Raw genomic sequence first — 7,345 nt, 5'->3', positions numbered from 1 at the left:
TGTTTTCTTTTTTCACTTCTTGACAAAATTACCCGTATACTTTTATTTTCAAAAATATTATTTGAGAAGCACCAAGATGGTTGACTAGAAGCAGTTGGTATACACTGCTCTCACACAGAGGAGACAGAGTAGTGAGCAAACATTAGCTCTTCTAGTGGATCATCCAAACAGTCACATAGTGATTAGTCAAGGAAGCAATTGCAGCTAGTGCATACTGCTCTCAAAGAGAGGAGACCCAGCTAATCACTCCAATTGACCATGGCTCTATATTTCTCTGGGATGGAGCCACCAGAGGCAACTGACAGGCCCTCTGCCATTGTTGCCACCACAATCCTTGCTCTTGCTGCCCACAAGCTGGAGAGGGGACAAAATGCCTGAGATTATCCCAGGGCAGTGGTGTGCATCTTGGGAGGCTGAGCAGAGATCTCTGGGCAGTACTTAAGCAGGAGAGAAGACCACTCTATCAGAGAACTGAGAGGGGTGAGTCACATGGACTCATGGGGAGCCATGGGAGTAGGATGTGCCTCCCTCCACAAGGCTGGCCTGGAAAAAGTATGGTCTATCTCCCTGCTGTGGCCTGTGCCCACAGGAACCCCATGGCTTGGACCATCTAAGCAAAGAAATGAAGGTGTAGCGCTAGTGATGAAAGGGGGCTGATATGTTTTGGCTGTGTCCCTAACCAAATCTCCTCTTGAATTGTAGCTCCCATAATTCCCACATGTTGTGGGAGGGATCCAGTGGGAGATGATTGAACCATGGGGGCAGTTTCCTCCACACTGTGCTTGTGGTGATGAATAAGTCTCACAAGAACTCACAATTTCATAAGGGGTTTCCCCTTTTGCTTGCCTCTCATTCTCTTTTGCCTGCTGAGATGTAAGATATGCCTTTTGCCTCTGTCATGATTGTTAGGCCTTCCCAGCCATTTGGAACTGCGAGTCCATTAAACCTCTTCTCCTTTATAATTACCTAGTGTCAAATATGTCTTTATCAGCAGCATAAAAACGAACAAATAGAGGGACACCCCCAAGGCCCAGGAATGAACCTCATGAGAGGGTCACCTTTCTCCACACCACACCACAGAGTAGGGCTGCAAATACTAGGAAATATAAAAAAGCCATCCAGCTGAGTATAAGCCTAATTACCAGCGATGACTTTCAAGCACCATCTAGTGAATCACTGTCCAAACTACAACAACAAAAATACTTTGCTAATATACCCTACTGTGAAACCAACGGTAAAAATGTGGCCACAAATTAAGACTCTACCCAGAGCCTCAGCCTACCAAAAAACATCCAGAAATAAAGTCAACTGACTATACTCAACTTACACCACAGTTAAAAGAACAGTAGCACTCTAAGAAGAGAAAGAATCTGTGTAAGAACTCTGGTAATTCAAAAAGCTGGTGTCCTATACCTGCAAATAAGTCCACTAGCTTCCCAACAATGGTCCATAAACCAGTCTGAAATAACTGAAATGACATATAATTCAGAATCTGGATGGCAAGGAAGTTCATTAATATTCAGAAGAAAGTGGAAACCCAATCCAAGAAATCCAGTAAAATGTTTTGAGTTAAAAGACAACATAACCATTTTAAGAATAAGCAAAACTAAACTTCTAGAGCTGAAAATTTTACTACAAGAATTTCATGATACAATCAGAAGTGTTGACAACAGAGCAGACCAAGCTGAGGAACAAATTTCAGAGCTCAAAGGCTGGTTCTTTGAATCAAGTCAGTCAGTCAAAAATATAGAAAAAGGATTCTTTTCATAAATGAACAAAACATCTGAGAAATGCAGGATTATATAAATAGACCAAATCTATCACTTATTGGCATTCCTGAGAGAAAAAGAAAGAATATAACAACTTGGAAAATATGTTTGAGAGTATAGTCCACAGAAATTTTCCTAATCTTGCTAGAGATTGACATGCAAATCCAAAACAAAACAAAACAAAAAAATACAGGAAAACCCAGCTAGATACTATACAAGATGACTATCCCCAAGGCACTAAGTCATTAGTTTCATCAAGGTCATTGCAAAACAAAAATCTCAAAGGCAGCAAGAGAGAAGGGACAGGGAATCCCATCAGGGTAACATCAGACCTATAGCAGAAACCTTACAAGTCAGAAGAGATTGGGGACCTATTTTCTTTCTTTTCTTTTCTTTCTTTTCTTTTCCGTTCTGTTCTGTTCTGTTCTTCTTTTTTTGAGATGGAGTCTCGCTCTGTTGCCCAGGCTGGAGTGCAGTGGCGTGATCTAGGCTCACTGCAAGCTCTGCCTCCCAGGTTCATGCCATTCTCCTGCCCCAGCCTACCCAGTAGCTGGGACTACAGGCACCCGCCACCACGCCCGGTTAATTTTTTGTATTTTTTAGTAGAGACGCGGTTTCACTGTGTTAGCCAGGATGGTCTCGATCTCCTGACCTCGTGATCCACGCGCCTTGGCCTCCCAAAGTGCTGGGATTATAGGCATGAGCCACTGTGCCCGGCCATGGAGACCTATTTTCAGCATGCCTAAAGAAAATAAATTCCAAAAAAGATTTTATATCCTACCAAAATATGCTCCAAAATAAAGAAGAAATAAAATCTGTCTCAGATCATCAAATGCTGAGAGAATTTGTTTTGACCAGACCAGCCTTACCATAGGTCCTTAAGGGTATGCTAAACATGGAATTGAAAATGACTCCTGGCTGGGCACGGTGGCTAGAGTAATCCCAGCACTTTGGGAGGCCGAGGCGGGCAGATCACGAAGTCAGGAGTTTGAGACCAGCCTGACCAACACTGTGAAACCCCGTCTCTACTAAAAATACAAAAATTATCCAGGCGTGTTGGTGTGCACCTGTAATCCCAGCTACTCAGGAGGCTGAAGCAGGAAAATCGCTTGAACCCAGGAGGTGGAAGCTGCGGTGAGTTGAGATCATACCACTGCATTCCAATCTAGGTGACAGAGTGAGATTCTGTCTCAACAACAACAACAACAACAAAAAGAAAAATGACTCCTGCTGCCACAAAAACACACTTAAGGACATAGTTCACAGGCACTATGAAGTAATCACACAGCCACACCTACGTAAAAAAGAGCTAACAACATGATAGGAGAAAAAAATCTCACATATTAATACTAACCCTGATTGTAAGTGGGCTAAACACCCCAAATTAAAAGCTATAGAGTGGCATACTGTATAAAAAACACAAGATTTAATCATCTGCTATCTTCAAGAGATCCATCTCAAATGTAACGATACCCACAGGCTCGAAGTAAAAGGATAAGAAAAGACATGCCATGCAAATGGAAAGCAAAATAAGACCAGGAGTCACTATTCTTATACCAGATAAAACAGATATTAATCCAATAAAAATTAAGGGCAAAGAATGGCATCTCATAACGATAAAATGTACAATCCAACAAGAAGACGTAACTACCCTAAATATGAATGCACCCAACATTGGAGCACTCATATTCACAAAATGAGTTCCTCATGGCCTAAACTAAGACTGAGAAAACCACACAATAATAGTGGGAGATTTCAACAACCCACTGACAGCATTATATAGACCACCAAGGCAGAAAACTAAACTCTGTATCTAAGCTAAATGCTTGATCAATTAGGCCTAATAAAAATCTACAGAACGTTCCACCCAAAAATCACAGAATATACATTTCTCTCATCTGCATATGGAACATATGCTATGATCAACCACATGCTCTCTCATAAAGCAAATCTCAATAAATTCAAAAAAATAAAATCATATGAAGCATACTTTCGAACCACAGTGAAATAAAAATAGAAATCAATATTAAGCAGATATCTCAAAACCACTCAAATACATGGAAATTAAACAACTTGCTCCTCAATAATTACTGTGTGAACATTGAAGGCAGACATTTAAAAATTGTTTGTAATTAATAAAAATGGTAACTCAACAAACAAACATCTTAGGCATGCAGCCAAAGCAGTGTTAAGAGGAAAGTTTATAGTGCTAAGCACCTTCTTCAAGAAGTTAGAAATATCTCAAATTAACAATCTATCTTTGCACCTAAAGGAACTAGAAAAAAAAAAAGAACAAACTAACTCCCAAGCTAGAAGAAGAAAAAAGAAAATAACTAAAATCAGAGCAGAACTGAGTGAAACTGAGATGCAAAAAGTCTGTATAAAAGCTCAATGAAACCAAGAGTTGGTTTTCTGAATAAAAATAAAGAGTTGGTTTGAAGAATAAACAAGATTGATAGACCACTAGCTAGATTAACCAAGAAAAAAAATCCAAATAAGCACAATTAGAAATGACAAAGATGACATTACAACTGATCCCAGAGAAATACAAAAGATTCTTAGGGACCATTATGAACACCTCTATGCACACAAATAGAAAATCTAGAGTAAATGGATAAAGTTCTGGAAACACAATCTCCCAAGATTGAACCAGGAATAAAGTGAAAACCTGAACAGACCAGTAACAAGGTCTGAAGTTGGATCAGTATTTAAAAACTTACCAACCAAAAAAAGCCTAGTACCAGATGAATTCATAGCTAAGTTCTACCAGATGTATGAGGAAGAATTGGTATCAGTCCTACTGAACTCATTCCAAAAAAACTGGAGAGGAGACTTCTCCCTAACTGATTCCACAAAACCAGCAACATCCTGATGCTAAAATCTGGCAGAGATACAACAACAACAACAACAACAAAACTCCAGGCCAACATCACTTATAGATGCAAAAATCATAAACAAAACACTAGCAAAACACTAGCAAACACAACAAAACAATGGATGTGAATGGAGCAGCACATCAAAAAGTTAATACACCAGCATCAAGTAGGCTTTATTCCTGGGATGCAAGTCTGGTTCACCATAGGCAAATAATAAATTTGATTTACTACATAAACAGAATTAAAAGCAAAAGCCATATGATCATCTCAATAGACACAGAAAAATATTTTTATAAAATCTAACATCTCTTCATGATAAAAACCCTCAACAAACTAGGAATTGAAGGAACACACCTTAAAACAATAAAAGCCAAAAAGTAACAGTCATCTGTAACAAACCCAAAACCAACATCACATTAAATGTGCAAAAACTGGAACCATTCTCCTTAAGAAATGGAACAAGGATGCCTACTCACACCAATTCAATTCAACATAGCACTGTAATTCCTAGCCAGAATAATCAAGCAAGAAAAAGAAATGCAAGACATCCAAATAAGAAGTCAAACTGTCTCTCTTTGCTGATAAAATGATTCTATACATATAAAACCCCAAAGACCCTGCCAAAAAGCTCCTAGGACTGATCAACAGTTCTAGTAAAGCTTCAGGACACTAAATCAATGTACAAAAATTAGTAGAATTTCTATGCATCTCTAATGTCAATTCTCAGAGTCAGATGAAGAACAAAATTTTATTTTCAATAGCTACAAAAAAAAATGAAATATCCAGGAATACATCTAACCAAGGAGATAAAAGATCTCTACAAGGAGAACTCTAAAACACAGATACAACACAAATAATCAGAAAATCATTCCATGTTCATTGATTAGAATAATCAATATTATTAAAATATCAGTACTGACCAAGAAGCAACTTCTCTTCTCCTTCTGGAATCTATGCCTGGTTCAGCCTGCCTGCCTCCACTCCTGTGTCTACCATGTCCATGAGGTTGACCCAGAAGTCCTACAAGGTGTCCACCTCTGGTCCCCGGCCTTCAGCAGCTGCTCCTACATGAGTGAGTCCGGTGCCCACATCAGCTCCTCAAGCTTCTCCCGAGTGGGCAGCAGCAGCTTCCCGGGTGGCCTGGGCAGAGGCTATGGCAGGTCCTGTGTTATGGGAAGCATCACCGCTGTCACTGTCAACCAGAGCCTGCTGAGCCCCCTTAACCTGGAGGTGGACCCCAACATCTAGGCTGTGAGCACCCAGGAGAAGGAGCAGATCAAGACCCTCGGCAACAAGTTTGCCTCCTTCATCAACAAGGAGCAGCCAAACAAGATGCTAGAGACTAAGTGGAGCCTGCATCAGCAGAAGATGCCTCAGAGCAACGTGGACAACATGTTCAAGAGCTACATCAACAACTTCAGCAGAAGGTGGAGACTCTGGGCCAGGAGAAGCTAAAGCTGAAGGCAGAGTTGGCAACATGCAGGGGCTGGTGGAGGACTTCAAGAACAAGTATGAGGATGAGATCAATAAGCATACAGAGATGGAGAATGAATTTGTCCTCATCAAGAAGGATGTGGATGAAGCTTACATGAACAAGGTAGAGATGGAGTCTCGCCTGGAACAGCTGACTGATGAGATCAACTTCCCCAGGCAGTTGTATGAAGAGGAGATCTGGGAGCTGCAGTCTCAGATTTCGCACACATCTGTGCTGCTGCCCATGGACAACAGCCACCCCCTGACATGGAAGGCATCATCGCTGAGGTCAAGGGGCAGTATGAAGAGCTTGTCAATTGCAGCTGGACTGAGGGTGAAAGCATGCACCAGATCAAGTATGAGGAGCTGCAGATGCTGGCTGGGATGCGTGCAGTGTACAGAGACTGAGATCTCCAAGATAAACAGGAACATCAGCTGGCTTCAGGCTGAGATGGAGGGTCTCAAAGGCCAGAGGGCTTCCCTGGAGGCCGCCATCACAGTATCGAGCAGCACGGGGAGCTTGCCCTTAAGGATGCCAACACCAAGCTGTCCGAGCTGGAGGCCACCCTGTAGTAGGCCAAGCAGAACACAGCGCAGCAGCTGAGGGAGTACCAGGAGCTAATGAATTTCAAGCTGACCCTGGACGTCCAGATCGCCACCTACAGGAAGCTGCTGGAGGGCGAGGAGAGTGGACTAGAGTCTGGGATGCAGAACATAAGTACTCATACTAAGGCCCCCAGTGGCTATGCAGGTGGGCTGAGCTCGGCCTATGGGGGACTCAGAAGCCCTGGCCTCAGCTACGGCATGGGCTCCAGCTTTGGCTTTTGCGTGAGTTCCATCTCCTTCAACCGCACCAGCTCCACCAGGGCCATGGTTGTGAAAAAGATGGAGACCCTCGTTGGGAAGGAAGCTGTTGTCTGAGTCCTCTGATGTCCTGCCCAAGTGAACAACAATGGCAGTCCCCACCAGACAATTCCTCCTGCCGCTGCCCCAGTGCCCAGGAGGTAGGCTGCTGTGTAGGGGAGCACAGGGAATTGGAGACCCACCTGAGGCTCAGCCCTCACCTTCAGCCCACCCGCTGGGGGAGTTCACTGCCTGGGGTACCCTCCTTGCCCATGCCTCCAGCTACAAAACAATTCAATTGTTTTTTGTTTATTTCCAAAATAAAACCTCAGCTAGCTCTGCCAACTGTCAAAATAATAATAATAGTAATAATAATAATAATAA

At 42.3% G+C, this 7,345-nt stretch overlaps 1 pseudogene; it reads left to right on the top strand.

Annotated features, from left to right (window-relative positions):
* The first annotated feature begins 5,639 nt into the window (after positions 1-5,639).
* On the top strand, positions 5,640-7,064 carry LOC104681974 (annotated as a pseudogene).
* The last annotated feature ends 281 nt before the right edge of the window (positions 7,065-7,345 follow it).

Source organism: Rhinopithecus roxellana, chromosome 12 (genome assembly GCF_007565055.1).
Source record: "Rhinopithecus roxellana isolate Shanxi Qingling chromosome 12, ASM756505v1, whole genome shotgun sequence".
Taxonomy (NCBI): Eukaryota; Metazoa; Chordata; class Mammalia; order Primates; family Cercopithecidae; genus Rhinopithecus; species Rhinopithecus roxellana.
This window is presented reverse-complemented; position numbering and strand designations above follow the sequence as displayed.